Here is a 13,026-nt window from a genome sequence, read left to right as displayed (position 1 = left end):
ACAAAACATTAGGTTCCATTTCTCCTCCCATGTGGACCAAGGGAAACAGTCTACAGTTATAGCTGAAACCGTTTAACCACACATTTCCTTCTGTTCCGATAACTGCACATTGTGAATTCCCTTCCACATTGTGAATTTAAAACTCCAGTGGTGTGCACCTAATTGAACAAGTGACTGTGACAACCTCATGCGTGATACCTCACTAAATCTACACTAACTCTCTGAATTGCCTATCAGTATAACTTGACTTACCACATTTACTAATCGAGATTCCCCTTACTCTTTCCAAGAGAGAAGAGGGTACTACACAGCATGGCATTTCAACTGTCAATCTACCTCATTATTTTATTTTATTATTTTTTTACCTCATTATTTTAAACTCTCACACTAAACATAAAGATGATTCTCATTTAACAGGAGAGAAAGGTCAATTTTATGATCAGATTATATACTCTTTATCAATGACTTACATCTTTTAAATTCAAAGATTCCATAACCTAACTTATTCAAATTAACTTCCATCATCAATAAATATTTTCCTTATGAAATTACCAAATTTTTTTAAAAAGCTGATTTATTACTCTTTTGTAAAAGTTCTCTCATGACTAAGAAAACCACTGATCTGCCTTGGAAAATTCCTAAATGAGTTCAGAAAATGGCTACAGTTCATAATCAAGACTAGTGCCTAGAATTGTAATTTAAAATAATATTTAGATGATCCTGTGATTTATTTAGATGTTCACATTTAAATACAGTTTTATGTGTAGACCTTCAAAGTAAGTGTTTGGCATTTCATACATTTATGAATAACAAACCTCAAAGTACGAAGAAAATAAAACTGTCAACAGTTTGGCATCTTGTAATGTAATTTAATAATGTCATTTAAACATTCAGACATTTTTTTTACTGAAAGTAATGATGGTTCACTTCAAACTGTGAAAAGAAAATGTATTAGAATATGACCTTGGGTTTAAACCACTGTCCTAGAATAATTAAACGTTTTATATAAAATGAATTCTGTAAAGCCTTTAAAATGGGTAAATATTCAGCTAATCACACACAAAAATAACAATAGCTTGCTTATCTTTCCAAAAGTAAAATATCAGGAGGATATGCTTAAGACTTCACAGAAAGTTAAAAGTGACCGCAGCCTCACATTTTGCATTCTTTTGGAAATAAGGTAAAAGTATTACAATTATAGGAAATGGCAACCCACTCTACTACTCTTGCCTGGAAAATTCCACGGACAGAGGGTGCTTGGGGGCTACAGTTGGTGTCACAGAGTCAGACAGGACCGAGCATAAGCACAAAAGTATTGGACATTTTAAAAAATCAGCTTAAGTTCTAAGTACCAGTATTTCTAACGCTATTTCAATTCAAATTACACATGGTATCACTTAATTTTCACATTCTATAGCTTTAAATTCCACATCACTGTAGCAGTAAAGCTTCAACAAAAATATGCACGAACCAACCATGGCATTATCCATTAACAGAATACCACTCAGCCATTAAAAAGGAATAAAGTAGTGATACACGCTACAACATAGATGAACCTTGAAAATATTATGCTAAGTGAAAGAAACCAGAAAAAGGCCACAAACTACATGATTCCATTTACATGAAATATCCAGAGTATGCAAATACAGAGACAGGAAAGATATCAGTGGTTCCCAGGGGCTAGGCGGCGGTGGAAATGAGGAGTGACCGTTAATAAGTACATGATTTCTTTTTAGGGTGATGAAAATGTTTTGGAATGAGAGTGGTGATAGATGCACAGTTCTGTGAATATGCTAAAAATCCCTGAATTTTTCTTTAATTTAATGAAGGGTAAATTTTATGCTCTATGAATTATATCTCAATAGAGTAACATAGTCATGGTTAAGTTTTATTATCTGTTACACAGGCGACATCTAAGATATGTGAACAGTGATTTCTGGGCAGGCAGTTGCATGTGGGATTTTGGCACTCTGGGAAGAGATACTGGTTGAAGATACAAATCTGGCAGCTATCAACAGGGCTTCCCTAGTGGCTCAGATGGTAAAGAATCCACCTGCAATGCAGGAGACCCAGGTTCAATCCCTGGGTCTGGAAGATCCCCTGGAGGAGGAAGTGGCAACCCACTCCAGTATTCTTGCTTAGAGAATTCCATGGACAGAGGAGCCTGGTGGGCTATAGTCCATGGGATCACAAGAGTCAGACATGACTGAGCAACTAACATACACACAGCCATCAACAACACTGTGGTGTTTCAATTCAGGGGTATGGAAGAGATTACTCAAGCAACCGTAAGTAGGAGAGAAGTGACCCATGAAGAGACCTGAGGCAATTCAACTTTTTAGATGCTATGTAGAAGAGAAGAATCCAGCAGAGCAGGCTGTGAACAAAGAGGAAAGCATGCAAAGAACCTAGTGGCTAAAGGTTAAGTTACAGGCCTCCCCGTAAAAATTTCTCCTTTGTTGGCCACATAAAACTTCAAAGTATCATGTTACAGGACCTTATGTCACTCATAACTTTTAGCAATGCTCTTATTTAAAGCAGGAGTTTAGTCTGGAGTCCAGACAACCTACATGAGTTTGGATTTACGGGTAAGTTTCAAGAAGACCAGAAACATATCAAAATTCTGTATAAAAATATATGTTTGTGTCCATGTGTATTTTTCTAAAGAAGTCTAATGCTTTCACCAAATTCTTGAAAGGATGTATAAGGGGAAAAGGATACAACTATGATAGTAAAAATGCAACTTCCCCTTCCCCCACAGACACCAATGTCTCTGCAGCACACAGCTTACGAGATGATAAATCTCATTTCCTTTAGTAAAGGGACCAAACTACTTCAGTAGCTAAACATTAGTTACCCTGGGTTTTGAAATGCAAGAGTCTGAGTAAGGATATGAGAGAACTTAAGGTACCTTTCCATTTATCAACCTGTATAAAACTGTTCTATCTGAGAGTCTGGAGTCTCTTTTCTGTGGCTATCTAAACTTGGAATAAGCAGTGGCAACTTCAATTGTCCTTTCTTCTACAATAGCTCCTAGGTAGCCAGAGAGGCAACAGAAACAGAGAGTACAAAGCAGAGTGAGTTCCCTCTGTTGAGTATTTCTAAAGAATGTAATTTCAAGAAAATTAAAACAGAATAATTGTAAATTTGCAAAGATTTCCATGCACACCAGCACTGAGCTGTAACGTAACATCAATATACATGGAAATCAAGTATCAAAGCTATTGCTAAAGCAAGAAGCAGAAAGTTCACCCTCAAAAAATCCATTTCAATTGGAAAGAATATTTCACTTCCTTGTAGTAAACTTTCAGAGCTCAAACACTGGTGACTTTGGTCTATAAAATCAGATGTTAGGGAAAACAGTGGAAGAAATGATCAGCACTCCTTAGGCTCTCAGTAAATAACTGAATGATGATTACCAGAAGAATAGAAAGATAGCTGGAATTAAGAAATGCTTTTCTTATAGCTTCCTTATAATTTCAATTTGAAAAGATTCACCTATTCAACAGATGTTTATTACCTGTCATTTTGTAAAGGGTAGTTATCATAAGGTTAGAGGGAAATACATGATGAATTTTTAAAAATTTATATCCTACCACCTCCCTCAAAAATTCCAACACCAGTTATCTTAAAGTCTGTAATAAGGAAAAGCTGCTGCTACTGCTATGTCACTTCAGTCATGTCCGACTCTGTGCGACCCCATAGACGGCAGCCCACCAGGCTCTGCCATCCCTGGGATTCTCCAGGCAAGAACACTGGAATGGGTTGCCATTTCCTTCTCCAAAGGAAGAGCTGAATATATACAAAAAGAACTGTAAGAATTAAGACTGAATTCAGCTATTACATTTAAGTATGACTTAAATAACTCTTAAGATTAATGGAATGTTCCACTGACAGTGATAAAATTGTCAGGAGGTAGATCCAGGAGCTTTGCAATCTCCTTTTAAAGACCACAATTCTAACAAAGTGGACTAGAAATACAACCAGGACATAATATCTGAAGATTATCTACCTGAAAAATCTATAATATTTAACAAAAAAACCAAGTGAATTAATGTGCTCAATAAAATGACTAGTTATAAAAAATATACAAAATCCAACAACTTTCCTATGTTGCAATAGTAACTATTTAGAAAAAATTTTAAGTCTTTATTTTAAAATAGCATTAAAAGTATCCACTAACAATAAATATAATAAGAAACAGGTAGATTCTGTAAGAAGGAAATACCTAATTTTTAAAAAAAATTTTATTATTTTTTACTTTACAATATTGTATTGGTTTTGCCATACATCAACATGCATCTGCCACGGGTGTACACGTGTTCCCCATCCTGAACCCCTCTCCCACCTCCCTCCCCATACCATCCCTCTGGGTCATCCCAGTGCACCAGCCCCAAGCTTCCTGTATCCTGCATCGAACCTGGACTGGCAATTCGTTCCTTATATGATATTATACATGTTTTAATGCCATTCTCCCAATACCTAATTTTTAAAACACAGAAAAGGACTTGAAAAACAAGATGTCATCTTTAATGTAAGAGTACCAATGCCAATTTACCTCAAAGTAATCCTTATTTTAACCAAATTCCAGGATAATCTCAAAGTAATGTTTTCTGGAATTTGAGGGATAAGTCTATAATGCACACAGAAGAATTAGACTATCCAAGAAGATATAAGGAAGTATTTTCTGCCCTTTAGATATTAAGACATGTAACAATGCAATCAATATACATGAAGTAGTGCTGTGACAGCCAGAAACAACTTAATGGAATAAGCAAAACAAAAATTAAAAACAAATCCAAGAATACGAGGATTTAATAAATAAAAAAGGCAACACTGCAAATCAATGGTAAATTGGTATTTTACTTAACAGTGGAGACTGGAAAACTGACTACCATGTGGAAAAAAAAAAACAGTTTGAAACAAATAAAATGGCTAAAAATATTAAAATAAAACAATATAACTATCTTTAAATGAAAGAAAAAAAATTTTTAAATAAAAATTCTAATAATGCGTATGAGGAGAGATACCAGGTTCTAATACATTGGCAGAGGGAATGAACTGGCTAATAATTGGGGGAAGGCATTTTTTTTAGCAGTAAGTATGAATTTTCCTCTTATAAACAGGTCATGTGTTTGCAGGGACTTTACAGAAGACAACTACCATAAATTAGGAGAATCAACTGTAATTATTTTTTAAAGAAAAGGAATATTATCACTATGCTTAACTCCAAGTCAGCATGGGAAGAGTAAAAATTAAATGTGCTTTAGAATCAGATAAAACCTGGATTTAAATTTTAGTTTTAACAGTATATTTGAGATAAATAATTTAAGATTATGAATAAGTCTACCAATTTCTCACATATAAAATCAATAATCACACCTCTTTCACAGGTGACAACAAAAATTAAGCCAATGTCCATAAGCTTATGAAACATATAAAGCACCACAGAAACTTAAACAAAATACTTCCACTAAAATTTTACATAGTGTTCTCTTTCCAAGGGAAAGAAACAACTTTTTTTTTTTTTGAGACAATGAATAGCTGACCACACCAATAGCATCAGCAGATAACCTTTAATACTGGGATGGCCACAGGCACCCAGGAAAACAAGATACTTCACAAAGGAAGTATGTATCCCTTGCTTGTTAGTTGTAATCATTTATGTAGTCTATTTACAGATTCCTTTAGAAGATACTTGGTTCTGACTCATCCTCCTTCAGTCACATGTTCCTCTCCATTTAGAAATGCACAGTCAGCTGCCTGCCTACTGGATAATCATTACAGACAGTCATTCAATCTCACTTGCCTCTGAATCATACTTGGGTTGCATGCAAGTGTTAAAAAAAACAGATTCTTCTATAGTGATTAATGTAATTTACCAATCTACTTTTTACAGTTCACACAGAAAACAGTACATCTTATTGAAACCATAACACGGATTAATATAGAATGTGCCTGGAACTTAAAAGATTAAGCAAGCAAACGTGTGCATGCACACACGCAGGTGCACACTCAATAAATGGATATTTAACCAAACAGAAAATTCCATCCTAAAAGTCATATGGAAAATGGATAAAAATACATAAAAAGAAAGAAAAAAAAAAAAAAAAGTTACAGGGACCTGAAAAGCCAAACAATCTTGAAAGAAGATAACTTGAGGACTCATACTTTCTGATTTCAAAACTTACAACAAAGCTTCATTAATCAAAATGCTATAGTATTGGCACAAAGACATACAGACTAATGGACTAGAGTAGAATGCCCAGAAATAAACCCTCACATGTGTGGTCAAATGATTTTTGACAAGGGTACAGAGACCATTCAATGGGGAAAGAAGAGTCCTTTTAATAAATGGTGCTAGGAAAACAGATATCCAGAAGCAAATGAATGAAACTGGACCCTCACCTAATACTACATACAAAAATTACTTCAAAACAGACCAAGCCTAAATATTAAGACCTAAAACTATAAAACTTTTAGAAGCAAGGATAAAAGCTTCATGACACTGGGTCTAACAATGATTTCTTGGGGATGACACCAAGGACACAGATAACAACAATAAAAATAGATAAGCTGGACTTCATTAAAATTTTTAAAATTTGTACATCAAAAGATATCAATAGGGTAAAAAGGCAACCCACAGAATGGGAGAAAATATTTACAAATCACATACTTATTAAGGAATTAACATCCAAATCAATACTGAGAACTTCTAAAAGACAAATAATGTTCGTACAAACACTTATAAGAGCTATTTAGTCAAAATCACAGAGAAAGAAGAGTGGCTACCAGGAACAAGGGGAAATAGGAGTCAAGGAATAGAGAATTACTATTTAATAGGTATAGAGTTTGTTTTATAAGATGAAAAGAGTTATATGTGTGCGTTAGTCGCTCAGTCATGTCTCACTCTTTGCGACCCCATGGACTCTAGCCCGCCAAATTTCTCTGTCCACAGGATTCTCCAGGCAAGAATACTGGAGTGGATTGCCGTTCCCTTGGCTCAGATGGTAAAGCGTCTGCCTACAAAGAGGGAGACCAGGGTTCAATCCCTGGGTCGGGAAGATCTCCTGGAGAAGGAAATGGCAACCCACTCCAGTATTCTTCCCTGGAAAATCCCATGGACAGAAGAGCCTGGTAAGCTACAGTCCACGGGGTTGCAAAGTGTCGGACACGACTGAGCAACTTCACTTTCACTTTCTCCAGAGAAGAGTTATGGAAGGATATAAAAAGGAGGCAGGTCATGGCGAGCCTAAAATCAGAGAATATAAAGCAGCCTTAAGTTAGAAAAACAATTCAAGAAAAGTTAAACATTGAAAGGAAAAAGATGGAAGTTAAAGGTTGTTCTGAAGTCATCAAAATGAGGTCAAAAATGGCCATGTTAAAATACTGACTCTAATGGGAAGAATAACTTGGTGGGCTAAAGTAACTTTTGAAGGTGATATGTGAAGTTTCTAGCAACTTACCTAATTATTATTAGCAGCAATGTGGTAAACTGCAAACAACACAGACTCTTGGGTAAAAGACCTGGGTCTGGATGCTGGCTCTTCCTAGGAGACAGATTACATGACTACTGAAGATTTAGTTAGCCTCTCTGGGCCCTAGTTTCCTCAGCTGTGAAATCAAGCTATCACCAAATGCATTCCAATATCAAATAAAAGACTTCATTCACTCTGGTGCAGGATTAAGTAAATTACTGAGGATATAAATCATATGGTACTAGTGGTGGTGATCAAGATGAAAACTAGTTTGCAGAAGGTCAAAACATATTTTAAACAGTTCAGAGTTCTGAAAATGTTCTGAATTTGATAGTGGTGATGAAGGTTGTACTCTGTGTATATATTAAAAACCACCTAATTGAACAGATGTGTAAGATGGTGAATTCTATATGAATTTACTACAATTGGAAAAAAAAAAAAAGCCCAGCAGCATTGTTCTGGATAGCAGAGGAAAGGCAAGTCAGGACTGAAAAGCTGGAATAAGCAATACCCTCCAAAAATTTAGAAGGGTTCTCCTGAAGTCCCATTATTTAAAACAATATTCTCCAAGAGAGGCAGACATTATTAAAAATTGTCATTTAATATGGGCAGAATATTTTGTTTATTTGAAAACATCTAAATTCTCCTAATGGAAAAGCTGAAGTCACATTCCTAGGCTATACTTCTGTTTTAATCTGAAGATTAATCTGCCTTCATATCTAAAGTTTTAAAACACAAAAGGGCTTATGTTGACTGTATACATGAAAAAAATGTTTTCCCCCATAAAAACAACCTGTCAATCATTCCCAGACTTGGCCATTTTCTTCTTAGAACATACAGTATGGCACAGGAAAGTCATATTGAAAGTCTGAAAAGCACAGTTTCACTGCCAAAGGCACATTTTAAGCAGTATTTTAAATTCTTTGTTCCTAAATATACATCAATTTGGGAAAGCCCAGCCTAAACTGGAAAGCTCAGAGTAGATAATAATTTCTAACTACTTACATTGTATACCTTCATAAAAGAAGGTAACAATAATTAAACTCCCCAACAAATCACTGTCTCTAGCATGAGGCAGTTAGCTGGTCTGTGGCTTCTACTCTTCTGTAGAAAACTAAGTATCAAGGAAGTGATGTCAGAGAAATAAAGTCTCAGAGCCTGCTCAAACTAAGTGGCATTAAGACTTACAAATGCTTTCCTACCAGTAAAAAAGGAGATAATAAAAGTATCTGTTTTTGTATCAATGAAAACAGTACCTGGCACAAAGCCAGTGCTACAGAACTGTTTGCTATTTCTGTTCTAATTCTTAAATGAGAAAATGACAGTACACAGTAGCAAAGGGAGTCCCATATACTCAGAGATAATTAATAAACATTTTCTGCCCCCTAAAATGCCTGTACTAGAAAGCTCAAAGTTTTCTGTAGGAGAGATTTTTCATATGACTGCCATGTGTACAGTACTGACTGTCTACTGTTTTCTAGATCTGCAAAGGTTTCCTAGATCTGCAAAGGTTTCCTAGGTGAATGAACACTGCACGTGTGCTCACTAGATACATCCACATCCATTATTTCTTACTTTCTTTTTCCAAGAATTAACACTGATAATCATTCTGTTGCTTCTCTCTTATACAAAGGTATCTATTTATTGCTGATTTTTCTATTCCTAAAATCAATTATTAATAAGATATGCAGAAAATCTGAAGATAAAAAGTTAATGCCATATCAAATAGAATAATTTTGCTTTACAATTTAAATATACACAGAAAAAATAAGAATGGCAATATAACAAAATGTTAACAATGATTCTCTAAGAGGTAGGTTATGGATGATGATTCCACTTACATGAGGTACCTAGAGGAATTAAATTACCAAAGACAGAAAGCAGAAAGGCAATTGTCAGGCGCTAGGGACACAGGAGAAAGGAGAGTTAGTGGTTAATGGGTACAGAGTTTTAGTATAAGGAAGATGACAACAGCATCAATTTTAATATACTTAATGATACTGAACTGTATAGTTACAAACAGATAAAATGGTAAATTTTATGTGATGTACATTTTAAACATAATAAACAAAACAAAACAACAAGCTCAAAAAAACAAACACCCAAAAACACATCAAGGGACTTCCCTGGCGGTCCACTGGTTAAGACTCCAGGCTTTCAATGCAGAAGTGTTGGGTTCAATCCCTGGTTGGGGAACTAAGATCCTACATGCCACACAACCCTAGTCAAAAAATTTTTGTGTTTAAAAATTAAGATATTTTTTAAGTTGAGAGGCACAATTGAAGGAGGCCAAAATTACTACATTAGAGGCAGTTTCGACAAAAATTTGTATTTATACTTCCTAATATGTTTTATATGCAGTCAAGGCTATCTCTACTTTAAATGTGACTCATAATAAAACTTCAATTGCAAAAATATCTGATAAAGCAAATGTATTTAATACATAAAAAAACTCCTACATCTCAATAATAATTTGATATCAAAAAATAGGCAAAGGATCTGTACAGACACTGCCAAATGGCAAAGATGCACATAAAACATACTGAACATCAAGTCAACAGGGACATGCAAATTAAAACCAAAATGATACCACTACAAACTCACAAAAAGGGCTAAAATAAAAAAAGACAGTACCAAGTATTAGTAAAGATATGAAGTAGCTGAAACTCTCATAGACGGCTAGCTGGAATGCAGAATTGCAAAGCCACTTTGGAGAAGTTTGGTGGCTCAGACAGTAAAGAATCTACCTGCAATACAGGAGACCTGGGTTCAATCCCTGGGTTAGGAAGATCCCCTGGAGAAGGGAATAGCACTCCACTCCAGCATTCTTGCCTGGAGAATTCCAAGGACAGAGAAGCCTGGTGGGCCACAGTCCATCGGGTTGCAAAGAGTCAGACAGGACTGGGCGATTAACAATGACAGTTTCTTAAAAAGTTCATATTCATGAAACTAACTAGCCAGCAATTTTAGTCCTATGTATCTATCTACCCAAGAGAAATGAGAACTAATGTCCACATAAGAGACTGGGGTATAAACATTCAAAGCAACATAGTAGCCAAACCAAGGCAAAATAACTCAGATGGCCATCAACTGCTAAATGGATAAAGGAAATGCAGCAGATTCACACAATGGAACACTGCTCAGTAACAAGAAAAGATAAGAGACTATGTAACAGAAAGCAGACAATGGGTGCCTGGGCTAGGCGGGAGGACTGGCTGCAAAGCACATGAGGGCACCTTCTGAGGTTACGGAAATAGTCTGTATCTTTATTGTGGTGGTAATCACAAGACTGACTGCACACATTTGTCACTGAATTGTACATCTTAAATAGGTGAATTCTACTGTATATAAATCATATCTCAATAATGACAACTGAAAAAAATCAATTACAATGGGAAGCAGTAAAACTGGGACATAGCAGCCCACTGATTTCTTTAGTTGATAATGTCTTAATCCTTGTAGTGTTTGAATTAATCATTCAAAAATACTGGGGTCGGAAGTAGAAATAAAAAGGGGGAAGATTAAGGATGTTTCTCTCAGACATACTATTCTGACTTTTCTAACTTGGAAAATATAACTGAGATATGGCCAAGACTACACTTCACACTAAAAGGTAAATCCAGGCAAACAATGCAATTCAAGAAAAGGGGAAAAGATGAGGGCTGTATATCAATTCTATCTCAGTAAAACTGGAAGAAAAGAGAGAAGAGGGGAAAAAAAGAGTATATTATCTTCATATACTTCAGAGGGGCATTTATCATATATGTAAATTAATCTAACTGGAAGGTACTATGACATTCTAATTTTTAAATATTATTATTTACTCATGAAGTTAGTCAACTCTTCCTGGATTTAAAATTTGTTGAAATAAAACTTTTTTAAAAAGCCCAGATTACTTATTTCAGCGCACTAAATCTAGCACTAAGTGCTAGAAAATATACTTCATATTGTAGTTGAATTGAAGCACTTAAAAGTCTATATCCGACAAGCTAGTTGTAAAGTTGCCTCAGTTTCTCTTGGGGAAAACCACATTCCAAAGCGTTACCACAGATCTCTCTTATTTGGAGTGACTGCACTGTCTTAAGAGGAAAAGAAACTTGCTTCTGCGCTTGAATAGGAATTTCTCAAAGCTAAAGAGAGTGCTCTAAACTCTGCCAAATTGTGGATGGTATATAAACAGACACAATATTTATTTTGGGACAAAGATTCTGCAAGCAAGTAAGCAAACCGCTCCAGAAGCAGGAGTTACAGAACTCTGAAGACATTTAAAGTTAGAGTTTTTGTTTTCATTCATTAAATCAAAGGGTATTAAACTTTGCTTTATTATTTTATGCTGATGAAAACGAGTGATAAAAAGATTTTTAAGTATGAATGTTCAGAAAAGAAAACTAAGTAAAACACATAACTTATCAAAAAGTTTAAAAGTTAACTGCTCTACTGCCACTTAATAACTACTCCCAATGTCTGCTATTGTTATCTATCAATTAAAATTGTAAGTAATAAATAGCAATGCAAAAACCATAGAAAGTTTAACCTCTTTTTCTGGGACATGTCTAGTATATCTAGATAAAACTAGATAGTATATTCAATTTCCATAGAAAAAAATGGAAAACAAACAATAGCACTATAAAGTTAACTTCTTCAGTTTATAAGATTTTCACACCCTCTAACTTCATGCTCACAAACTAAGATTATGCAGTAAGCATAATCATTAATTTTAAAATCTAAGGAGGCTTTAAAAAAAACACAAAATGCATACAAAAACCATTAATCTGACCACTCAAGACTAATAACTATGGTCAACCATAACCATTTGCATTTGTTTGAAATAAAAATTAATTGGAAATAAGTTCCAAGAGGAAAGATCAAAGGAACAGGGTGTTGCTTGATCCAACAAAAATTTCACACAAGAATGATTTAAATTCTGATCTGTTGCATTCCTTGTCTTCTGACAGCTAAATGAGAGGAAAGCAGTTTAAACTAAGAGAGAATTATGAACATTTTGGCAGTCTAGGTTTATAAAGTACCAGGAAGGACCACTGGGGAAAGATGTAGTCTCCTAACACTATACTGCTAAGGCCCCTATAGCACTGAAAATCCTTGATTATCTACGATCTCACTCTACAAACCTATCAAATAGTCTAGCTTTGGATAGGGCTTGACAATTAAGAAGGCATTTTCACATATTCTGGTACTTCATTTAATCCTCACATGAGGTTTATGAACAGGGAAGACATTCTGATTCCCATTTACAGCTAAGGAAAACAATTGTGTTTGTCTTCTGACTCATATCTAGAGCTCTCTCCATTATACTGCATTATTTTAAACCTTTTCTAAGAAAGACCCTTAATTAAGAGTCAGCTTTATCTGTCAATAGCTCACTAGGTACCTGGGTGTGAAATTTTTAAATATAATTGAAAGGCAGACTATAAAAGTGTGTGCTCTGACTTGATGGTCAGTTATCCACTAACAGACCTTTCTTACTGAAGACTCTAGGTTTGAAAATATTCCAACAAACACAAAGGCAGAAAGAATGAATAAAAAGACT

At 35.0% G+C, this 13,026-nt stretch overlaps 1 protein-coding gene across 6 annotated transcripts in view; it reads right to left on the bottom strand.

Annotated features, from left to right (window-relative positions):
• Positions 1–13,026, bottom strand: part of CBFB (core-binding factor subunit beta) — a 48,583-nt gene that overhangs the window by 25,737 nt on the left and 9,820 nt on the right. The gene's annotated exons all lie outside the window — the stretch shown is intronic.

This window comes from Bos taurus, chromosome 18 (assembly GCF_002263795.3).
Source record: "Bos taurus isolate L1 Dominette 01449 registration number 42190680 breed Hereford chromosome 18, ARS-UCD2.0, whole genome shotgun sequence".
Classification (NCBI taxonomy): Eukaryota; Metazoa; Chordata; class Mammalia; order Artiodactyla; family Bovidae; genus Bos; species Bos taurus.
This window is presented reverse-complemented; position numbering and strand designations above follow the sequence as displayed.